The sequence below is a fragment of the Lethenteron reissneri genome, chromosome 13 (assembly GCF_015708825.2).
Source record: "Lethenteron reissneri isolate LAM-NWPU_2019-01 chromosome 13, ASM1570882v1, whole genome shotgun sequence".
NCBI classification, from domain to species: Eukaryota; Metazoa; Chordata; class Hyperoartia; order Petromyzontiformes; family Petromyzontidae; genus Lethenteron; species Lethenteron reissneri.
Window position 1 is genome coordinate 4,738,062 of NC_083791.1, and position 12,241 is coordinate 4,750,302.

The following is a 12,241-nucleotide window of genomic DNA, read 5'->3' on the forward strand; positions in this document are numbered from 1 at the left end:
CTGCACTTGCTCTATTACTATAGTACTATACCACCTGCAACTTTTATGAACGACTGGGTGTTTACGGTTAGCGATTTGTCGTATTAACTGGCTAACAAATGAAAAAATACAATTACTTTACTGTGCAAGTTAAAAATGTATGTGTTTTAATATTTACGTCAGTTTTTTTTTTTATTTAGGGCCCCTTTATAAGATACGCTACAGGCCCCGCACTAGCTTAGTCCGGCACTGGCGGTGGGTGCTTTGGTTTCTTATTGAAACAACAGCGAACAACAAAAAGGCAAACGACAATCAAAACGTCGACCCCTCCTGCACGCGTGGTCGCATCGGCGTTGCACAAGTGCAGCCACCGAAACCCCCCCCCACCCCGTCTGACAAGGGTGTTTGTCGGTGCTAATTCTACGCGACGCGGCTTTTGGCTTCAGCGGCCCCATCCATAAGAGGGGCAAAAATCATGAAGCATCGAGGGGGGGATGGGGGTTTTGGGGGGGGAGGGGGGGGGTGAATGGGGGGGAGGAGGAGGTTAATGGGGGAGAGGAGGAGGGGGGGGAGGAGGGGGGGATGGGGGTGGGATGGGGGGTTGGATGGGAGGGAGGAGGAGGGGGTGGATGGGGGGGGATGGGGGGATGATGGGGGGGGGGGTGATGGGGGAGATAGGGGGGATGGGGTTGGATGGGGGGGAGGAGGAGGGGGATGGATGGGAGGGGGATGGGGAGGATGGGGGGGGGTGGGGGGGATGGGGGGATGGGGGGGATATGGGGGGGTGGGGGAGGGATGGGGGGGGGGATGGGGGGGAGGATGGGGGGGAGGAGGGGAGGTGTGGATGGGGGGGTATCGCCGCCACCGCCTTGTGGCAAAGTGGCTGACTCCGCCCCAAGTTCCCACACGGCACAGGCAGCACGCGGACAAAAACCACCCCCCTCCCCTCCCTCCCTGACAAACTTCACGCGGTTTGAACGCAGATTCACCCACATGAGCTCGTCCCCGACCTGATGAGCGCCGAGCGAACTTCGTGAGCGCCGTCGAGAGAGAGGCTGCACACGCGCTGCGAGATCACAGATCATCACATTTAGTTTTAACTCTCCCGCACCCCCCACCCCATCACCCACACAGGTGAGTCTGGAGTTTGGTCCGAGGCCAGTACTTTTCTCACCGCACACGCCAACGTAAGCGTCCCGCACCTGATTCGCGAGCGCCTCTAAAACTATCGTAGAAGTAAAACCAACTTTTGTGGTGGGGTTGGGGTTGATTTTTTTGTTGTTACACTCGTGTAAGTGTCTTTAAACGTCTTTGTTACGATAAAAAGTGTCTTTGAAAGGTGTGCTGGTCTGTGTGATGCACTGACGGTAAGTGTAAAGGAGGTCACTGTGTGTGTGTGTGCTTTGTCAGTGATATTCAACAGAGATGTGTGTGAGAGGCGTTGTCCAACCCCAGCAATGCAATGTTCATTTAAAGTGTTACGAGTCCTGCTGCTTATATTTAACAATGTGATTGCCTATCAGTTTCTCCCATGAATAGAGATAATTGCTTGCGCGTGCCCGCACGGGCTTTGATGCAACGTTGAACGCGGATTTACCTCCGCGTTTAACTTCGAGTGAACTCGTGGGAATGGGATCATTCTCCCATCTCGGTGGTATTGCTTCGTTAATGGAACATTGGTATGAGTGCTCTTCCCAAAAGCTTCACAACATAGCGGTTGTTAATATTTGTGTTTCTAACTTTGTTCAGGTCATGCTGTACGTGCTCAGGTTATGATATACGTGCTCAGGTTATGATGTACGTGCTCAGGTTATGATGTACGTGCTCAGGTCATGATGTACGTGCTCAGGTCATGATGTACGTGCTCAGGTTATGATGTACGTGCTCAGGTTATGATGTACGTGCTCAGGTTATGATATACGTGCTCAGGTTATGATGTACGTGCTCAGGTTATGATGTACGTGCTCAGGTTATGATGTACGTGTTCAGGTCATGATGTACGTGTTCAGGTTATGATGTACGTGCTCAGGTTATGATGTACGTGCTCAGGTATGATGTACGTGCTCAGGTTATGATGTACGTGCTCAGGTTATGATGTACGTGCTCAGGTTATGATGTACGTGCTCAGGTTATGATGTACGTGCTCAGGTTATGATGTACGTGCTCAGGTTATGATGTACGTGCTCAGGTTATGATGTACGTGCTCAGGTTATGATATACGTGCTCAGGTTATGATGTACGTGCTCAGGTCATGATATACGTGCTCAGGTTATGATGTACGTGCTCAGGTTATGCTGTACTGCTCAGGTTATGATGTACGTGCTCAGGTTATGATGTACGTGCTCAGGTTATGATGTACGTGCTCAGGGTTTATGATGTACGTGCTCAGGTTATGATGTACGTGCTCAGGTTATGATGTCCGTGCTCAGGTTATGATGTACGTGCTCAGGTTATGATATACGTGCTCAGGTTATGATGTACGTGCTCAGGTTATGATGTACGTGCTCAGGTTATGCTGTACGTGCTCAGGTTATGATGTACGTGCTCAGGTTATGATGTACGTGTTCAGGGTATGATGTACGTGGCTCAGGTTTATGATATACGTGCTCAGGTTATGATGTACGTGCTCAGGTTATGATGTACGTGCTCAGGTTATGATGTACGTGCTCAGGTTATGATATACGTGCTCAGGTTATGATATACGTGTTCAGGTTATGATGTACGTGCTCAGGTTATGATATACGTGCTCAGGTTATGATATACGTGCTCAGGTCATAATGTACGTGCTCAGGTTATGGTCCACGTGCTCGGGATATGCTGCTATGTGAAGGTGTGAACCGAACACTTTAACAGCACCGCACTGATGGTGAACATGCCGCTCAGATAGTTATTGCCTGTCAATGTCACTCAGAACTGATTTAAAGTGGCATGTAAATATTTTACTGTAAAGTTGTGATCCACGGTTATTCGACCTTTCTAGATGTCAAGTATTCAAAGCTGTGTTTTAAGAGGAATGCAATGCGGGCTTATTATTAAAGTGTATTTATAGATTATACACTAGGCTTAGAGTCAGGACAGCAGTCCACTAATGGGAGGAAATGCGGTTTACTGCTGCATTTACAGCTGAACTAATATTTAAACAACAGCATCTTCAAAGGCAATACCAGCTAGTAACCCATTTACTACGGTCTATTGTCTGTTAAACAAAAGAATGCATTCTCATACATAATTGCTTTTTCAATTACATGATACCTCAACTTGTCACCTACCCTGAATGAAAGCTTTCGTGACTGCAGGGATTCCTATTCTTTGGGTCTTTAGATAAAGTCACGTAGATAGGTTGAAAGAAACCTATCTACGGGACTTTACCATGTATCGAGGCAAGATCCTAGGAGAAAAAACATTCTTGTTATGCGTAAATAATGGTATTGTCTAAGATCCCTCTGTTAAAGTCACAATTGTGTACGCACACGTATGATGACCACCCCATCTTTGATTAATATTCCGTTATCACAGCAACAATATATTGTAAACCTATCTACGTGACTTTACCGAAAGACCCAAATAATATTGTCACCCATACCTCTATATTTTAGAGCGATTAATTTTTGTTTTACATGCAAAGAGAACATCCGTTGTCGGAATTGTCAGTTTACAAAATGTTGTTGCTGTGATAACTGAATATTGATCATAGATGGGGTGATCATCATACGTGTGCGCACACAATTGTGACTTTTACATAGGGATCTCAGACAATACCATTATTTACGCATCACAAGTTTGTTTATGCTTCTATTTTGCTACGTGAATCTAAAGTGGTTGTGATCGGGAGGTAGCAGGGTTAGACACACTAAAAAGTACAAAAGTGGAAGCATCCAAAACATAATTCAAAAACACTTCCGTTCATAATATCATCTTAATGATTGGGTAATGATATATGTGTACACACTTCACCACCCTGGTCATTGCAGATTGGCGAAGCGAGTGCTTAGAACCGGTTCGGTTGCTTCTGAAGCTGTCGACATGGCGGGGAATTGAACCCGGCTGTAGTGCAGTGCGCTCATGCAGCAACCCCAGTTCTTCTGCCCGTTCCGGTAACAATGACACAATGTACGAGAATACAGTGAGAGTATCGGACATGAGAGGCGTATGTCGATTGATATCTGATGATAAACGATGCGAGTGGCTGAGGTGTTGTTGTGCGTGTGCTGTCGGGGAGGAATTTTAGGAACTAAAACAATTGGGTGCTTTTCACAAAGTAGACATTCTAGCATAATTCAAGGATTGTTTGTGGAACAATAACACGTGTGGAGAGGAGACATATCAACACAAATCTCTGCAGCCACTGCCTTAACCCATGTTTCCATATAATGTTCGGCTTGCCAACGATTCGAACTCATGTCATTGACTAGGTTGCGTTTTTGAAATTTAGAAGCGGTTGTATTCTTGTTCCTGGGACACACAACCTCTCTGAACTTTGCCACACGTTGATAAATTTGTATTTTTCTCAAAGGATCTTGCCTCGATACGTGGTATACTTAACATACTTAACGCATGCATTATTCATTTACGGCAATGCCTCATTGAATGAATGTCGGCATTATCTCCAGGTCGGGGTTCATTTGCCCAGCAGTGATTTATCACAGATACTTTGAAAACGTAATCATTACACGTAGGCCTTTTCGCGACCAATATCATCCATAAGATGTTTTTTTGGGGGGGTTAGATCGCGTAAATATATAAATGTGTCGTTAAACCCGCCATCACCCGACACAGCAAATTCGTAAGGTTTGTCAAGTAAACAGAACGTGGCCAATTCGTTACTAGTACAGCACACCGGCGTGTTGGAGAGCCAAGCCAATTGGCGTGTTCTGTTTACTTCACCCAACAATTGTGTTTGCACGCCGATTATAACATTGACAAAAACAATATTGGGCACACCACACGTGACGTTGGGCAGATTTCACCTTCTGCCCAACGTGGTAACGCCACTTTCAATTTCTGTGTAAAAAAAAAATGTGGGTGGAGGGAGAATGGGGGGGTGCAAACCTGTAAGCCAGCATGGCTAAGGCTCTTTTGTTATTTATATTCTTCTCAGGAACTACCTCTGAGTGCACCTTTACAGAGCGCGGGAATGAAAACAAACCCGATTTAAAGGCTCAGATAGTAACCCGAGTCACTCACTTGGGGGGGCTGGATCGTACAGGTTTGATCTGGCATGTGCCAGACCAATGCACCTTCAACCTGAATAGCAACAGCAGGTCTTGGAAATGCAACCCAATGTAACTGTGGCATTTTTATGTCAAACGCATTTTTTTTTCAATTATTTACAGGTTCATCATCATCTCGCTTCGTAGGTGTCCACTTCACATTTGTTTCCACTTTCCTCTGCCTTGTGCCAATATTCTCAAGTAGTGCCACTTCTTCCTGGCACCAATTTCTTATGTCGTCGTAAAGCCATTTTTTTTCGGTTCCTTCCATTTTTCAGAACAACACACTTTTAATTTTCCTGTTTTGTCCATCCTACACGTGTGTCCAACTAGTGCCAGTGTCCTTCTCATCACTGCCTGCATCAACCAGGTCTTCTTCTGTGTGCAACCTGTTCCTTGCTTCTGCATTGGTCACTCGACAGGTTATTATATCCAAATTTAGCAAGAAGTGACTTTAATATATTGTCTACCGTGTTGCCTTTATTATAACATATTTAACTGGCTGTTCAACATCATTATGATGAGCTGTGGGATATATATAACCAGTGAAACATTTATGGTTTTTACGTATAATTTATTTTGAATCATTTTAAAAATCACTTTTATTACTGAATAAAATTGTACTGGAGACCTCCATGGCTCTTTCAAAATGATCACTTCCAGATGCTACTTGAAGTCACCTTTTATGTAAAAAAAAAATGCTATCTTTTCGCCAAGTGCCAAAAAATATACTTTTTTTTATTTCCCTGCTTAAGAATTACGAGTGTAAGGATGCATCAAATCGGAGATTAACATCCGTCCTCAAACTCTCCAGGCACGCTGCCACAGTGGTGTGACGGTGAGCGCCCTGGGCTTGCGATCCAGAAGTCGCCGGTTCGATTCCATCTCCTGTCGCATCAATTTAAACTGACGGTGCAACTTACTTAAATCTTACCCGATGTTAGTGGTTCCGCAGGTCACGTGAGATGGCGTAAAGTGTGGGTATCCCTACCCTGTTCTATTATGGCTGACCGGCGTGTAAGAGGTCAATTACCCTCTAGAGGCGGCGTTCTTCACTGCAAGGTCCACAGGCCACTGGCGGGCCCCCGGTGGCCTTCAGTGCGGGCCCCCGACAATACACGACACGTGACAACCACCCTCGCACTGACGATGTCTTCTTCTTGGTTCTTTCGGTAAAGTCACGTAGAATGGAAATAATAAAATAATAAAATAAAACATTATAAAATAATTCTCACGCCGTTTCGGCCACAACGCAAGCAGCCGTCCTCAGGTGAAGACCAGGTCTGTCGGGGAGACAGCGTCTGAATGAAACAGCACCATGCTTGGAGCATATATTTAAGCTGGGTTGGAAAGGGGGGAAGGGCGCCTTGACAAAAGATCGGCGAAAGTGGCTCTGCTCAGAAAATTCACGAACAACACCGATTTCTCCGAAGCCCCCTTTTGTCACCAGCAGTGGCGAGAGCAAGCACTCATGCAGGGCTGCGCCTTTAGCTCCTTACGTCCAAACAACCTACCAGCACTGACCAGCACTGACCTGCACTGACCAGCAAGGGAAACTGTGGTAATACAAATTCCATGAACAAACGTGGCGACGTGGGGTTAGCCTCCCATCAGCAGATGTCCCGACTGGACATCTGTGGAAAAAAGAGCTTTATAGCTCACCGGATTCCTCCAATACATATTCTGATTCTGATCGGCATGTGGATTGACAAAGGGCAAAACATTCTGCAACTAAGTTATAGAGTCACGTAAAAGGGAAATAATAAAATAATAAAAATAAACATAATAAATAATTCTCACGACGCTTCGGCCACAAAGGACAGACCTGTTCTTCACCTGAGGACGGCTGCTTGCGTTGTGGCCGAAACGTCGTGAGAATTATTTTATTATGTTTAATTTTTATTATTTTACTACTTCCCTTCTACGTGACTTTACCGAAAGAACCAAGAAGATGAATCCCTGCAGTCACGAAAGCTTTAAATCGAAATGTAAGTTATAGAGGTTCAAGTGGAGGTCCAGTTTTGTCACTGGTCCTTCCTCGGGCTACAGGCTGTGTTTGTTGTTTTTGTACATTGTCGATAAGTTATTTGTGCTTATCGAAGGATGCCGAATATGCCGTCTGTCCTGTGGCACAGAACGAAAGACAGTTTCTTATATTAACTGGCAAATGGACATTGTGGTTGGTAGCGTTTCACAAATGCTGGTACAAACTGCAACTTTTTTAAATTGTTACTTTTTTTCTAGATTTGTTACGTAAAAAAAATAATGTAACGTGAATTCAATTTAACTTAATATAAGCCTGGCGGTCGCATGTGTCTCAAGGGTTTATATCTCATCTCCTGGTTAAGTATAGGATGCGACGACCAAGTAAGTGGCTGCTTGAGTTTGTGTATTTTTTTTCCAAATTATATTAACTTTGCAATCGGCATTTCGTCAAGAGATTACAATATCTGCGGGAGGGAACTCGTGTGCAGATAATAGCGAGCAACCTTGGGTGACTGGGACCGATTCGGATGCCACTCACCACTGATGCCAGCTGTGGCCAGGAATCAAACCCCCCAGGTGTCCGCCCGGTGCGTTTTCCACTGCACCAGCGCTTCCACCCATCATTTGAATTTTCTACTGTTAGATGCCTTAACATACGTGTATGCATATTAACGCGACTTTAATAGATCTGTTTGTTGTTGGTCGCTTGGCGTTTTTTTTGGGGGGGGGGGGTAGGGGGCTTTGTGTCTGTTGTTAAAAAAAATAACATTTAAAGTAACGTGTGATTTTTGACTATTTGTAGGCTGGTTCGCCACTTTGAAAAAAAAGAGGGCTTCTTAGCTCCCTTACCCGAAATAGACGGACTGACTAACCTTTAGACCACTCGGAATTCGTTGTTATGGGGATGAATGCAGCACACCTGCCAGAACTCTCAACATAAACCACCTCATGCTGTGACTTTAATTATCAACTTTCTTTGCACAAGGTCCCACCTCATCAGTGGGCCCCAGCAACAGCAAGGGGCCAGATACACTCATTCACAGCCAACGCCATCCGCAGCAGCGGGAGGGAGACACTTTCTTGATGTCCAGTTTTCACCAGAACCGACCGGCCCCCACAGCTCAGATGTGTCCCTATGCCCTGCGGGTAGCAGAAGGACCACAACGACCACGTGGGCAATGTCGCAAAAGTGTCGAGCCTTCGCCTCGATTTTTGCAGCACGTGCACATTTGTGTGCTTCCGTCCGTGTCCATCACACGCGCATCAGTGGTGTTCGCACACATCAGAGGTGTGTGCACACTCGTATGTATGTTATCTGTGTCTATGTGTGCGTGTATGTTATGTGTGTGTGTGTGTTAACATGCCCAAACACGGCACTGGCTTTGGCGGCCTGGGTTTTAACCTTGGCCACTAGCAGCTCTCGTGTTAGTTTGTAAGATACCCGACGTTTCGCTCCACGTCCTGGGAGCTTCCGAAGAAAGAAAACACACACATCGGAGTGCCATGTACGGTGCAATCGCGAAGACCTACGTGGTTGTGATACTGCAGCGCTGACGAGTGGTGTATGAACCATGATTGGGCCTCCCCTAGATTGACTCGGCCTGAAATTAATTATTGGCGGAGAAAGGAAGCGGAGATGGCTGGGCATAGTGCTGCCCTCCCCCCCTTACACTCCCCCACCCAGAGTATAAATCACGCCGGCCTTAATAGGCACTCGCTAACACACGTGTTCAATGAGTTTATTCAGGTTAAGTAGAGGTACGGGGAGGCGTTTGTTCAACGTCCAGGGTTAGCTGTTTGTACACGACGGCGTTTGAGGTGTGTGTGTGTCCACTGAGGAGTGGCGGTGCAGCGGTTAGCGCACTGCGCTACGAAGCCGGGGACACGAGTTCGATTCCCGTTCACGGCCAATATCGGTGGACGAATATCTGAACCGGTGCTGTGTGCCTCCCCGAGGTTGACTTTGCCTTAAATGAGTGCTCGTGCGATGTGTAAGCAGCAGCATTGGTTTGGCGAGACAAAGGCAGCCCACCCACCCCCTCGTGTGCCGTGCCGACCTTCTTTAGGCGCTCGCTAACAGCACTTGTCCCAAAAGTATATTAAAGCTGTAAGGGGGTGTATGTGTTGATATTTTTAAGAAGAGATGTGAGAATGGCTAACTCCCAGCTAACACGACTCCTTTTTTTAAGACGGAAGCTTGTTTTGCCTCCGAAACGTCGTGACTTAATTTATTTTTATTTTATTTTTCACCTACTTGACTTTACCGAAAAAAAACAGAGTAAGGACTCCTTTTATCTGTTGATGAAAACACAGATTTCCCATTAGCCCTTGCCTGCCCAGCTCCTACTAACTAGCCATCGAGCAGCCAATTAATTAACAGCTGTGTTATCAATTAATATAAACTTGCCCAACCACTGTCCGCCGATCCATCGGGGCGGCCTGCTGGCATTCGAGGCCGACCACTTGTGAGCATTGGACCGGAGAGAACCACACAACTCTGTAACTTCCCAGTAGAGCCGCATTCCGAAATACAGTCGCCCAATCGCGCTCTATCGTGATCAATCTACACCATCCACCGTGTGGTGTAATGGTTGGCACATTGCACTTACAATCCAGAGGAGTGGACATGGGACGTTGGGTCAACCGAGTTAGGGTAATTGTTTTTATTTTACCAGGTAAGGAGGCCAACTGTGCTGTATAGCTATTTTTGTAGAAGCGAACAGGCCGCCACAAATGATAGTTCAATGAAGTTGCTTATCGCGTGGAAATGTATTGCGGCCAAATACTCTAAATGCACGTTGATTCTAAATGTGGAGGGGAAAACCGGTGGACCCGGAGAAAAATCCACGCGAGCACGGGGAGAGAGACACCGCATACTCCAAATATACAGCAGGCGTCAGGGTCGGGATCGAACCCAAGACCTCCTGCATACCAGGCGAGGGAATTAACATCTCGCCACAGTGGCACCTTGTAAGACAACCACAGACGACCTCCCACCAAGTGTTAATTCGTTTGTTTGATCAACACCCAAGGCATTATACGCCGAGTTAACCCACGACTGTGATTTACATTTTCAAACTTTAACCACTGCGAAATCCACAATGAACACAACGTGTTTACTTAATAAACACTGTAATTGTTTTAGCATCTAAAACCTTAATCCGCCTCAAAACGTACTTTAGAGGGTCCTGTTTGACTCGAGCACTGCTTTGTGGGACCTGGTTGCTATAGGGCTGCTGTTACAGATTCATCCCCACTCGGATAAAACGACTCGAATGCCTGATAATTACCGAATGGAATTGTCAAGTTAATGTTCCAAAACTTAAATGCAAAGGTGCCGCCCTGCAATTTCTTGTTTATGCCACTGCTGGTGGAAGCGCCTGACAGACATTTAGATAAAAAGTGGGAAGTACTCACAATTTATCCCACCACACGTGACCTACCGATACATTGGTGTAACCATTTATACGGGGCGCCGCGGTGGCGGAATGTTAACTACCTCGCCCGGTATGCAGGAGGTCGTGGGTTCGATCCCGACCTTGACGCCTGCTGTATATTTATAGTTTGCGTGTCTCTCTCTCTCTCATCATCATCACGGTGGCTAGGAGATGTTAACTACCTCGCCTGGTATGAAGGAGGTTGTGGGCTCGATCCCGACCCTGACGCCTGCTGCTGTATATTTGGAGTTTGCATGTCTCTCTCTCTTCCCGTGGTCGCGTGGATTTTTCTCCGGGCCCTCTGGTTTACCTCTCCACATTTAGAATCGACACGTGTTTAGAGTATTTGGCTTCTGAAAAAGAGCTGTACAGGTCAGTGGGCCTTTCCTGGTAAAATATATATTTTTTAGTTTAAATAGTAATAGATTAAATTTAGATTTAAAGCTTTCGTGACTGCAGGGATTCATATTCTTGGTTCTTTCGGTAAAGTCACGTAGAAGGGAATTTTTATTTTATTTTATTATAATAATACAAATGAATGTATTATTTCCCTTCTACGTGACTTTACCGAAAGAACCAAGAATTTAATGGTAATAGATTAATTGTTCACCGTAGGAATGTTGAATTTCCAGCACTTCCTCAGGAGTGTAATTGTAGATACGAGCGCCGCATTCCATTGATGAGCAGGAAACCAGTTTGATGTAAAATTGTGAGTGTTTATTTATTTAATTCCGATTTATTTACCTCGTGACAAAAAAAACCACGTCTGCGCATGAGAATTATCAAGTTATTTTCGAGATTTAATTTATTATCATGAATTGCATCTGAATTATCATCATTGTTCTCATCTTCATCATCTTCATCATCATCATCTTCATCATCATTGTTCTTATCTTCATCATCGTTATCATCATCATCGTTATCATCATCATCGTTATCATCGTTATCATCGTTATCATCATCATCGTTATCATCGTTATCATCGTTATCATCATCATCGTTATCATCATCATCATCATCGTCGTCGTCAATGGAAATGAATATATCCAAGTCCCGGTGCACTTTTTCAACGCTTTTATCAGTGTTTGTGTTAAATGCACTTACTAATAATTTATCATCTACTTTGAATAAAATACTCCGTGTTATTGCCTTGCACCTCCCGTAGTTTGTACCCTGTTCACATTCATTCGTTCAATATTTTCACTTTAAAACATATTTCTGCCTTTATAATTTTTTTACATTTAAGAAGATTTTTACATTCTTTTGCTATAACGATCACGCATTTCAGTAGTTATTTTTGCATAGAGTTTATTTTATTTTATTTAACCCAGATCTCGAAAAATAAAAGTGTATTCATCCGGTTGTAAGAAACAATATCGAGCTTGAAAAACTCCTGACGAGGCAGTCACCCTTCACAGTATTAATAACAATCTCTCGCCCTGTCTATGTACCGTTGGATCAAGCCCCACTGCGCTGTCAGTCATGAGTGTCGTCTGACCATACCGGACAGGGTGGTCCAGATGTGTGTATGTTGTCGTGCTAATTGGAGGTGAGGGGGAAGGACCGGTGCAATACCACAGATGTCTTGCGACCCCAATTTAATTATCTAAAACGTCATATTTTTAAGGA

The 12,241-nt window shown here is 45.0% G+C and overlaps 1 protein-coding gene across 1 annotated transcript in view; it reads left to right on the plus strand.

Annotated features, from left to right (window-relative positions):
- Nucleotides 1-952: 952 nt before the first annotated feature.
- The window catches only part of LOC133342020 (ATP-sensitive inward rectifier potassium channel 10-like), a 50,435-nt gene continuing 39,146 nt past the window's right edge, over nt 953-12,241 (plus strand). The window contains 1 exon segment of the mRNA XM_061550887.1: nt 953-1,113. The gene's annotated coding sequence lies outside the window, so the exon portion shown is untranslated.